The 13,016-nt window shown below is 45.8% G+C and overlaps 1 protein-coding gene across 2 annotated transcripts in view; it reads right to left on the reverse strand.

Annotated features, from left to right (window-relative positions):
- The window catches only part of Arhgap39 (Rho GTPase activating protein 39), an 86,556-nt gene extending 74,104 nt beyond the window's left edge, over window positions 1-12,452 (reverse strand). Inside the window, exon 1 of one of the 2 annotated variants that reach the window (XM_028778816.1) lies at window positions 12,277-12,452. The gene's annotated coding sequence lies outside the window, so the exon portion shown is untranslated. Of the gene's footprint in view, window positions 1-12,083; window positions 12,120-12,276 lie in introns of those variants that run through there. The other variant, XM_028778817.1, reaches the window with a different exon arrangement.
- Between the last annotated feature and the right edge of the window lie 564 nt (window positions 12,453-13,016).

Below are 13,016 nucleotides of genomic sequence, written 5' to 3' on the forward strand. Positions count from 1 at the left end.
AAAAAAAAAAAAAAAAAAAAAAAAAAAAACAAGTGTGATGGCACACACTTGTAAACTCAACGCTAGCAAGCTAACTGGAATTTGTCAAGAGACTTAAAAAAAAAGCAGACCAGAGGAAGCTGGAGGGCTGGCTCTGCAGTTTACAGCACTAGTTGCTCCTGCAGAGGACCCTGGTGCAGTTCCATTCTCTGCACACACATGGTGGCTCACAAACATGGAACTCCTGTTCCAGGGGACTCACACTCCATCGGACACACAAGCAATGCACATAACACGTAGAGACAAAACACTCATACCCACAAAATAAAAAGATTGAAAAGAAAAAGATGGATGCCACCTGGGAACTAATAGTTGAAGTTGTCCTCCAGCCTCAATACACACAAGCACTTACACATACATGAATACATACAAACACACACATAAAAAGAAAAACGTTTAAGATCTCACTTGGAATGGAAAACCTAAAAATAAAATTAGGAAAACAATATATACTATCAAAAGGAATATTTGAGAATAAATTTAACCACAATATAAAAATGGTACAATGGAAACTATCAAACACTTTTGAAATAAATCAGAGACCTAACTGGTGGTAAGAGATCCTATGTTCATGGACTGAGAGACTATCCACTATTAAAATATCAACACCCCAGATTATATACAACAACAGTTCCTGCCGAAGTCAATCTTGTGTGATTTGGGGAAAAAAACAACAACAACAACAAAAACAAAACAAAGGCCTGGCTGACCCTTAAGGTCTCATGGAAATTCTAAGCCTCAGAATTGCTAAAACAGCCTGGGAAAAGAAGAAGTGATAGACCCAGCCCTCCTGACTTGGAAGCCTACTGCTATGCTACAGGAGTCAAAGCATGGCACAGGCATGGGGACAGATAGAACATCAGAAGGACAACAGTCAGGAAAAATAAAACCTCTATTTACAGCCATGTGATTCTCGGTAAGAAGACAAATCAATGGAAAAAGGAAGTTTTTTCAACAAATGAAGCTGGAAAAGATGAATAGCCATACACAAAAGAATACAGTTGGGCCCTGATTTTGCAATCTATAAAAAAAATAATAACTCTGCCAGTCATTGTGGTACATGTATGTCTCCCTGGCACTCAAGAGAGCTAGGAGGGTCAGTAGTTCAAGGCAGGTCTCGGCTACAGAGGAGTCTGAGGCCAGCTCTGGCTAGACAAGACCTTGTTTCAACCTACCCTCTCAACACATAAATACAAAAATAACTCAAATGGACCCAATACCTAGATGCATGTATAACATACAAAGCAACATCTAAATAAAAAAATGTCAGTACAGAACCGGGTGGTGGTGGCACACACATTTGATCCCAGCACTCAGGAGGCAGAGGCAGGGGGATCTCTGCATTCAATGCCAGCCTGATCCACAGGGCCAGTTCCAGAATAGCCATGGCCACAGAGAGAAACCCTGTCTCAAAAAACTAAAAAGTCAGTACATGAACTAAAACCATACAATTCTTAGAAGAAAACACAGGAGTAAAATTTCTGTTATTTTTTTTTTGACACAGAGCTTTGTCATGTATCTCAGACTGGCCTTGAACTCACTACGCATCCTAACTAGTCTTGAGCTTCAAGCAAACCCCTGGCCTCAGCATCCAAAGTGCCACCATTCACCATACATCATCAACTTAGAGCCTCTCTCTCTCTCTCTCTCTCTCTCATGCACACACAGACACACACCATACACATATGCACACATATACACACATACAGACACACACAGGCACACACATCTTTTTTTTTTTTTTTTAAAGATTTATTTATTTATTATATATGAATACACTGTAGCTGTCTTTAGACACACCAGAAGAGGGCATCAGATCTCATTACAGATGGTTGTGAGCCACCATGTGGTTGCTGGGATTTGAACTCAGGACCTCTGGAAGTGCAGTCAGTGCTCTTAACCACTGAGCCATCTCTCCAGCCCAGGCACACACATCTTATATCTCACACATGCACACACACACACACACACACACATAGTGAAAAGTATCTGTAAATCATGTATTAGAGCAGGAACTTTTATTCCAAATATATGAAGATTATACAATTCTGTAATAAAGACAACCAACTGAAGAACAACAGGGAGGCCAGCTCAGGAGGACAGCAGATACCTGACACATGCCATCGATTTGATCCTTGGCACTGGAGAAGGAAAAGGCTTGGGAGTGGAGGGGGTAAAATCAGGAGAATTAGAATTCAAGGTCATTCTCAGCTATATAACAGGTTCCAAGCCAGCCTGGGCTACATTAAGCCCTACCTTAAATATAAATAAATAAATAAATAAATAAATAAATAAATAAATAAATACAGTAAAAATAATTGAAACTTTTACATATTGCTGGAGGGCAATGTAAAATGAGAAAACTAATTTAAAAGACTTGGCATTTCCTCAAAAATACACAAAGAACTAACATTGAGCAATTCTACTTCTATGTATGTAACCAAAAGAACTGAAAACATGTGTTTGCACAAAAACTCAACCACAAGTATAAAGAATTAGTAGCATTTACATAATCACCAGCAAACAAATGGACTCCAGTGTTCATCAATGGGTCAATGCACAATATGCAGTCTGTCTGTCACAGGTCCTAGTGAGCAGCAGAAAGGAATGGTGTTCTCATACATGTTATGGCGCACTGGGAAGTGCAATGCAGCCCCTCCCACCACCATGCATCATTACTGGATTCTGTCAACAGCTTCCCTGTCCCATCAACACCACTAAACTATTTCTGTGCTGCCGGGTAGCCCCCAGACTCATTCCTAACAGAATAGCCTGGGTGATGTTTCACATCTGAGTGCAGGCTGTCATCTCCTGGGTCCTCCAGGATAATTCCCCAGTGTTATTTACCACATGAGTAACTCTCCACAGCCAGCCTCTCCTGAAAGTCTATATTTGGTCTCACTCCTAGGAAGCTAGCTCTGGCCTCCAACTCAGAGATCCGATTGCCTCTGCCTCCCAAGTGCTGGGCTGGGATTAAAGGCGTGCGCCACAGCACCTGGAGCAGCAGCTAAACTTGTTAATAACAGGCAGAGCTCTTCATATATCAAGCAGGTGCTAATTCCTACTTGTGAATACATAATGTTGGTTCTCTTTAAGAACCTACCTAGGGATCTGGAGATGGCTCAGTGGTTAAGAGCTTCCGCTACTCTTCCAGAGGACCTAGGTATGCTCTCTAGCCCCCACATGTCAGCTCACAACCACCTGCAACTCTCTAATCCTGGTGGCTCTGATGCCTTCTTCTGGCTCCAAAGGCACCAGGCAAGCACACGGTGCCCATACATACATTCAGGCACATGCACAAACACTCATATACGTAAAACGAAAGTAAATCAGTCTTTGAAAAGAAAGGGAGAAAAGGAACCCGCCTGGTCAGTGTGAAGCACAGCTGTGTCACCTCTGTCAGGGCCACAGACCAAAGGCCTGTGAAGGTCATGAACTCTGAGGGTCACTGACAGCACTTCCCAGTCAGCTGTGCAAAGTCTGCAACAAATGTGAATTTTGAAAACAATTTATCATTTAAAATGCACTGAGCAAGGACGCACAGTGACCTCACTAAGTTCTGATATTTTACATAAACGACGTGCATAGATAAAGCTGCAGCTGGGAATCTGCCGGACTCTTGCCTCTGATTATCTGTGTCCTGACTCCACACTGGAGATGAGGGTGGTGGAGAGGGACTCACCTTCAGAAGACAGTCTCAGTTCTGTAAGGTGTGAACGACATCTGTACTGTAAGCAAGGCCCCAAATACCTGCCTTCCTCCTCACACTGACTCCACACAACAGCTGCGGGGTGGTGGACCTCACGCTTCTGGCTCCTCCCCTCCACCTAAGGTTGCTCTTCTGGGGCCTGCTAAACAGCTCAGGCTCAGTCACCAACAGCCCTCTGTAATAAGGCCACCATTCTGTATAAACCAGACTAAAGTTTGCAACCTTTAGGCTGCAAAAGCCTCCTATGAGCGTGTCAGGCTATTGCTCCATGCCACCCACAGATTGTGAACACAATTCAATCCTATGTGCCCAACAGACACCTGGACTATCTCCTTCACTTCTGGGCACTTGAGTGGCAAGTTGCTGGTACATATCAGATGTCAAGAAAGACTGGAGTAAAAGTAGGCCTGGCAATGTAGAACCAGACACTAGGACTGTGCCCCAGCAATTGAGAAGGACGACCCTTAGCCAAAGCAGCCTTGGGCAGGAAGCCCTGTACTTTTCTAGGAGACATCTCGGTCAGATGTGCATCCCTCCACAGAACCCACAGGAGAATTTCTGCAATCCACAGCATGGTCCTTCCAGCTTCTAGACACCAGAGCTGCTTCTAGTACTCTTGGCTAAAAAACCAAGGATTTCAGAACACAATCAAATACTAAATATAAAACAAAAGGTCAGCATCACTGCAAATCAATAGAAAACAACTCGTAGAGTTCTAGAATTTACTTTACCTTAACTAGTAACATAGGCAGCATGCAATCTGATGCCTTAGCAAGAGGTCTGTGGGTTGAGGGAACTTATTATGTGTGGGTCTGGGCACAATCCGAACAGCTGGGAAAATGCCCTCCACCAGAGTCTCAGACACACACAGGGTGGGGGAGGGAGGCAATGGTAAAGACTGAGGCGGCAGGGAGGGCTGTTGTAGTCATGCCAACACCTGGCTGGCAGCTGTACCCCCCACACTCTTTACTCTGCCACTGCTGCATACTGCTCCCTTAGGAAGTGACCCACAACCAAGTGCAACCCAAGGCTTTTACCCAGACTGGACTGAGCAAACATCTCAGAGACTCTGCCTCAACACATCCCCAGACTATTCTAGAGCCTTTTTGATTCCCAACTGAGGAACACATCCTTGAAAAATCCTAATCATTCTTGTTTTTAACCCCTCCAACGAGACAGAATTCACATACTACACAAGCTACCCATTTAAAAGTGTGTAATTTTAGTATATTTAAAGATATCTAAAACCCTTCACTGGTCAATTTCAAGACATTTGCATTACCCTAAAAGCCCCATGCCTCTACCATTCCCTGGCCCTTAGTAACCACTAGGCTTTATTCTCTATGGATTTGCCTACATTAGACATTTCATATAATGTAATTGTATAAAACCAAGTGTGGTAGCCTTGTAATCTCAGCACTCAGGAGACTGAGGCAGGAGATCTTGAGTTTGAGGTTAGCATAGACTATATAGCAAAAACCTATTCCCAAGAGCCAAATAAATAAATAAATAAATAATCATTCACACGTCTGGTTTCTCTCGCTAGGCATAGTCTCTTCTTCCTCTTCCTCCTTCTCCTCTTCTTCGAAATAGAGTCTCACTATATAGCTCTAGCTGTCCTAGAGCTCACTCTGTCCACCAGGCTGGTCTCAACCTCACAGACACTCACCTGTCTCTGCCTACCAAGTGCTGGGATTAAAGCTATGCACCACAACCCCTGGCTTGGCATAGTATTTTCAAAGTTCTTATATGTTATAACAGGAGTCATTAACTCATTTTTTTATTGCCAATAATATTGCTTGGTATGGATCTATCACATTTTGCCCATCCATCTGTTGAAGACATTATGAGTTGTCCTACTTTTAGCTACTATGACTATTGTATCCACCTTCTGTGTAAATGTGCTGTCATTTTTGTTACATTTATTTAATGTGTATGTGTGTATGTGCACTCACCTCTGTGTACATGCTATACAGCAAATAAGTGCAGATCAGAAGACAAGTTTTGGTTTTCTCTTCCACCATGTGGATTCCAGGGATCAAAGTTCTGTGTATACACAGAGATAGACAGACACAGACAGACAGACAGACAGACAGACAGACAGACACACACACACACACACACACACACACACACACGTCTCTTGGCCAGAGGGGAAGGATGACCTGGGAGAGGTGAAGAACGAAACTCATATTTGCAGACTGTAGCTTTCCAGAGACTGGCCTTATGGTTTACTGTTCTTGCACATCTAATCATACAACTTGTGACCTTTACAGCAAGAATGAATTCTATTGGCTGGTAAACAGCTCTGGGCCAGGGCCTACAGGAAGGATCTGTGATAAGCATAAGAGGAGGGTCTATTGATGGAGGATGCACAGTACCTGGTACCTCTTACACAGGGATGAGTTCTGTTCACTGCAGGGCCAGGGTCTGAACATTGCTCAGGACAGTGGGAAATTCAGTTGAAGGCCACTCCTGATAGAGCAGCCAAGGGTCGCCAGGCTGACTGACCACTTCACACTCTGGCAGTCCAGGTGACCAGGCATCACTCATTTGGAGAAAATAGGCTACGTGATTGGCAATCCTGGTTTTGCCAATGTCTACTCTAAGCTGTGCTTCCCACTAAGCCATCTCTCCAGACCATGTTTCCCTGTTTTCCAAACCAGTAGAGAAACTCATTTTTCTGATCAATTATAATATTTAAAATACAAAGAGATAGGTACTGGGGAAACAAATGACCAAAAGAAGTACAGAATTAAAGGCATTAGAAGATAAACTTGTCACAGAAGGACTTAATGAAGAAATAGGTACTACTTTTCAAGGGGCATCTATCTCCAGGCACATCACACATTTGCAAGGCTGCCTAAAACCTTGCCTGATTTCACAATGTTCACCAGGAACTGGTTACATATTATAGCTTGCCCCCTTACTACAGAATACCATACAGCCATTTTCATCATTGGAAAAGGTACTGATACAGAACAACCTGCTAACACAGTTGCAGGGGTGGGGGTCATGTGATGGTCTGAATAAGAATGGCCCCCAGTAGGTTCATATATCTGAATGCTTAGTCAGCAGGGACTGGCAATATTTGAAGGGATTATGAGAATTAGGAGGTGTGGCCTTGTTAGAGAAAGTGTGTCAATGGGGGTAGGCTTTGAGGTTTCAAAAGCCCATGCCAGGCCCAGGTTCTCTCTCTTGACCTGAAGATCAGATGTGGCTCTCAGCTACAGCCTCAGCGCCATTTAGGCCATCATACTCCACACCACCATGTGAACCTCTGAAACGATAAGCAAGCCCTCAATTAAATACTTCTTTTTATAAGAGTTGCCTTGGATATGTCGCTTCACAGCAATAGAACTAAGAAACATCTTCAAAAGGAAAGGACAGACAAAAAGGTTACATATATATCGTGCACTTTGAAAGTATCTGTAAGAGGAGAAGCTTGTCGCCTGCCTGCAGGGAACTAAGCCCAAGCTTCCACAAGAAAACAGGAGGGTCACCAAGCACCTGTGTACTTCTTCATCATTATCTGAAACTATTAAAAGTTTTAGGAAGCAAAAATGAAGTAAATGTACCCAAGATCAAACAGTTTAAACTTCAGAAAGTAAGAGAAAAGACAGGCCCAGTTAACTAGGAGCAGCCAAAGTAGCCAAAACAACACAAAAATAAACAGGTCTGGTTGAGTCTTAATAAAACTCTACTGCCAAAAGAGACAGGGGAGAAGGAGAAGATGGAAAGCGTCTATTTTTAGATTTTAACTTCTGGTCCCTAGTCTAGAGAACTAGTCTGGCCTTCCTTTCTGCTAAGTTTGTGTTGTTGTTGGCTTATTCATTTGAGGTTTTATTTATTTTTATTTTATGCATATAGACAGTTTTCCTGCATATATATTTATGTACCGTGTAATGCTGTGCCCAAAGAAGCCAGAAGAGGGCACTGGATACTCTGCAACTGGAGTCACAGATAACACTTTGTCTCCACATGGGTGCTGGGAACCAAACCCAAGTCCTCTAGAAGAGCAGCCAATACTCCTAACCACTGAGTCATCTCTCCAGCCCTGTTCCGGTTTTCTCTGAAATGGTGTCTCACTATGTATCTCTGTCTGGCCTGGAACTCACAGAGATTTACCTGCCTCTGCCTCCGTATGCTGGGATTAAAGGTGTGTATGCATGTGTGGACATTGCATGCCAAGGCACCCATGTGGAAGGCAGAGGACTTCTTCTGGGAGTTAGTTCTCTCTTTTGCTATGTGAGTCCTGGGAATTGAACTTGGGACATCAGGCTTGGTGGCAGGCACTTCTACCTCCTGAGCCATTTCACCAGCCTTAAAGTTTTATTTATTTTATTATTATTATTATTATTATCATTATTATTATTACTTTGTGAGAGTGGGGAGGATGTAGGGGCCACATGGGGATGTGTATAGTATGGCATAAGGACAGAGGTCAGAGGACAACTTTGTAGAATCATTTTTCTCCTTCCACCACGTAGGACCCAGGATAAATTCAGGTCACCAGGCTTGGTGGCAGCTGCCTTTAGGATTGAGCCATCTCTCTGGCCCTCTTTCATTCTTTTCTCTATTTGACATGGTGTATCATATAACCCAGTCTGGCCTCTAACTTGCTATTTAACACTAGATAACCCTGAACCTACGATATTCCTGCCTCCAACTTCCCCCAAGTATTGAGATTACAGGCATGTGCCACCACACTCGGGTTTATGGAGTGGTAGGGAACCAAATCCGGGGCTTCGGTCACACTGGGCAAACACTCTACACCTGGGCTAGAGCCTCAACCCAAGCCTGGCCTCGCTCCTTTCCAAGCTCCATGTGTTTGACAGTAAAATCCACATATGTCCAAGTAATTGCACATAGATTAGCTGTTCAATTTAAAAAGTAATGAATAAGCAATGGTTGAGGAGTGCCTGTATAGAATATTGAAAATATTTCCAATGCTGATTATTATGATTTTGCCACTGAAAACTTAAAAAGTTAAAAAAAAAAGCTGAAGCATTGAATCAAAAAACAAAACACGCATCACATAGACACACAGACATACATACAGACACACCACACATATACACACACAGACACATATACACACATATACATAGTACATACACACACACCACACATGCATACCACACAAACACATACACAAATACACACATACCACACAAACACACCTGTACCATACAAACAAACACAGAGACTTTACACAAAGACATATCAGATACACATACATACACAACACACACACACCCAACACACACAAACACCAACCGAGAGGAACAAAACAGACGATGCCTGGCTCTTGTCAGTACACACTGTAAAGAGATTAGCACGAATTCTACATGAGACAATGAACACAGAGAGAATTACACATCACCATAACTCACAACAGATGCCAATAGAGTTCACTCATGTCATTATAACACCAGAGCTAGAAAGGATAGTAGGCATAGCTAACTTGCTTGAGTTCTAGAAGACACACCTAGTAAATGTCACGCTTAAGGGTTTCAGGTCCTGATCACAGCAGAAGCAGTGCTCCAAGCCAGGTGAGGAGAATTTCCTAGCAGAATGATAACAGTTGCCCTAGGACAAAGTCCAGGTCAGACTCTGTCAAAGGGCACAGGGAAGACCTGGGACATAAAAGTTGGGGACAACTTAAGGGGCCAACAAGAGACCACACACAGGAACCACAGAGGTCAGTAGCTAAGGGGAAAGGTTTTCTCTGGGGAGGTAAGAAAGGTAACAACGGGAAACAGGTCTCATGAGCTGGTAACCAACACAGTCTGTCCCTGTGCATGCATGGGTGGCTGCACATCCAGTCTACGCCAATGAACAAACTCTGTGGCATCCTTAAGGGGTACACAAAAGGCCCACTGTGAGGACTGTTTGTAAGATCCAGTAAAAGGGTTTTGCTAGTAAAACTGGATATTTCAGCATAGGAACACGGTTCAAGGATTTTTTTCTTTTTTTTCCTTTCTCAACAGCATCAAGGAGTCAAGACATCTCAGGAGAGGCTGCAAAAGCCAGACTGTGAAACCAGGCACGGACCTGTGAGTCTTTGTTGTGTGTGATTCCTATCCGTGGCCCTTTGCCCTGGCACACATATGGCAGAGGCCAGAATGAAATGGGACTACTTTTTTCTTTTGTTTAAAGACCTGGTCTCATTTAACTCAAGTGGGTCATATAACTCGGCTTGGCCTCACCTCGACTACTTTCTTCTCCCAAGTGCTGGACACCATATCCTAAACAAACCACATTCTCACCTTCACTGTCACAGGTCTCAACACCTCACTTAACCTTTCTATCAGAATGTAAATGAAATTTTACCATTTCACAGAGTAAATCTGAAATAAAGAGGGCAAAGTAATCACTAGATAAACTGTCTCCTTGGAAAACCCAGCAATTTCCCTCTCTTTGTTTTAAAGCCTGTCTTAATTTCTTCCAGTAATTTACCAAGGCTTGTTACCATGCAGGTAGTACCTAGTTCTCATTTTGTTACTTAGGTCTTCAGTGCCAAAGTTTATTTTAATAATGTTACCTTTCTTAATTCAAAGGTAACACCACGAAGTATAACACTGTAGGCCTGACTCTCACCACCCAGGGCCTGCATGCCCCCTTTTTTCTCCCGGTGGGTACTGTGGCATTCTGTGTGGTTCATGAGATGCTTGCTTACCAAAAATACTTTTAAAGCAACTCTATGCAATAATTTATCTAAGTGTATAAAATTGGTTCTTTTTTCTTTAGAAAGATTTGCTTCCAGACAGCTAGATGGCTCAGTGTGTAAGGGCACGTTGATCTGAGTTCAATTCCTGCAATCCATATGGTCAATGGTGAGAGAGAACTCCTAAAATTTATCCTCTGACCTCTAAATGATGGTGCCGGCACATACGCAAAATGAAAAATAATTAAACACATACACACTAGCATATACACAAAATGAAAAATAATTAAACACATACACACTAGCATATACGCAAAATGAAAATAATTAAACACACACACACACATTTTAGCTTATGCACTTCACAGCACACAATCCAACCCATACCCAACCCTGACAGCCTGCAACTTAGTAGCAAGAGCAATTCCTGACAAACACTCAAACTTCCCAGGTGTGAAAATTTTTACAAGTCTTAAGTCACAGAGTCCTCACAACAGCATTCTGAGACCAATACTATTAGTGTACCCATTATACAGCTAAGAAACCAAAGGCAAAGAGACCTTACCTAATACCACAAAGCCAGTAAAGGAGGAGTCATGACTCAAGGGCGGTCAGTCTGGCTCCAGAACCAGCACTCATTTTCACTCTGCTCCAGCAGCTGATTAGACCACGAGCTGGAAGGAGCCACCTCTTCATTCTCTCCTAGGCACTCAGAATCCCTTAAAGACTGGCTTTCCGGACTATCCAGTCACACCTCTCCTTCTTCTAATTCCCTTCCCCCACGTTCGTTGTAAAAAGGGGAGCCAGGGACAAAACCACCTGCTGTTTACAGACTGCGCCCAGGACGCAGTGCTCAATTGCCCTCCCTAGCTCCCAAAGACAAACGTCCGTATTGTCTGCACCACGGGAGGAACTGAAGCCTTGCAACTGTACGTTTTTCTGCAGAGGTCACTGGAGGCCTGGCCAACCCGAACAACACTGAAGGGGGAGGGGGTCCAGCCGCATTTTTGCGGCTGAAGGTTGCGTAGCGCCCACAGCAGCTGCGGTGAGCAGCAGCATGGAACACACCCACAGCTGCCGCGCCCGAAGCGGGCAGCACGTTTTAAAATAAAGACAGCCTGGTCGGGATGCACAGCCTGCCGGCTCGCAGCCCCCACCCACCCCACGCCTGCCAACAGCAGGAGCCCAGGGAGTTCCAAGTCTGAAAGGCCGGATAGAGGACCACCCGAGCCTGCCGCAGAGGCCCTGCCGCGAAGCCAAGGCGCACCACGCGCAAGCAAGCCACGACCCGACTCAGAGACGCCCACCGACTCCCGGGCATCGCGGACAAAGCCTGGCCCGCAAGATCCTCGCCCGGCAAGCACCATCTCTCACCGCCCCCAAACGGACGGAGCCCAGTGCACAGGAAGGGCACAAGCACACCGGCTCTGGGCCTGGACGCACGCACACCTGTCCTCGGGCTGACTACACACACCTGTCTGCAGGCCAGGCACCCTCACATCTCACAGCCACCTTCAGGTCCACCTCAACCCCAACCCCCTCAAGCAAAGGGCTCTCACACAACTATCTTGGGCAGGGACAAACACGCACTCACGCCCATCCAAAGGCCGGGCACGCGTGCAGACCATGGCACCCTCACACCCACCCTCGGGCCCCTTCTCTTACGCAAACCCGCCTTCACACTCCCTGGCCCTCGGCCGCGGCGTCCTCGTTCAGACCCTCCCCGACCGGGTCACCCGGGGCCCCGATTCCTAGCACGACTGGGCTGGGGGGCCTCCGCCCGGGCAAGGCCGTGGGGCCGCAGCGAGGCCTCTCCGCCATCTTCCCGGCCCGCGCCGCCCACCTCCCGTGCTCTCACCAGCCGACCCTGCGCCCGGCGCGCCGCCACTGCCCCTCATCACCGACCGCACGCTGCGCCTCTGCTCCCGGCGGCTCCCGGGCCGCCGTTGCCGCCGCAGCCAGCGCTTCACGTCCTGGGTCTCCGCCGCTAGTCCAGTGCGCTGCGGCCGCGCGTCCCCCGTCACCAAGCGCAACCCCCCGCCTCCGACTCCGCCCCCGCGAGGATGCCGGTGCCGCCAGGGGGCGCCGCCCGCGAGAATGCAATGCGCCTGCGCCACCGCGCAGCCCCTCGGGAGCCCAAAGTGAGCCTTGCTTCTGTTGGAGGCCCCGCCCCCGAAGCCGCACTGGCCAGCCGTTTCGCTCTCACCTGTACCCGCCCACTTCTGGAGGTCCGGGTCACCTCAGGTGTGTCCTAATGTGGGTGTGGCGTGACTTTATTAGTTCTAACTCTGCGGGGTTCCTGAGCTTGAGATTTACCTCTTCCTTGACTCTGGCAAGGTAGCCAGCCATTGTCTAAAATATTCTGCATACTCCATGTTTCATAACTTCCCTTTATGATTTTTCTCCTTTTATTTCCTTAACTATTTCCGTGGTAACTCAGGCACAGCCTTAAATGTGCTCTCTTTTCTATTTTTTTTTTTATGTGTATTGTATTTGAAGCATGTGCTCCCACGTGCCAACGGTGTCCGCGTGGAAGTCGGAGGACAGCTTCTACCACCATGGGTTCTAGTGATGGAACTTGAATCGTTAGGCTCGTAC

The sequence above is a fragment of the Grammomys surdaster genome, unplaced genomic scaffold (assembly GCF_004785775.1).
Source record: "Grammomys surdaster isolate TR1022 unplaced genomic scaffold, NIH_TR_1.0 342, whole genome shotgun sequence".
In the NCBI taxonomy this organism is placed as follows: Eukaryota; Metazoa; Chordata; class Mammalia; order Rodentia; family Muridae; genus Grammomys; species Grammomys surdaster.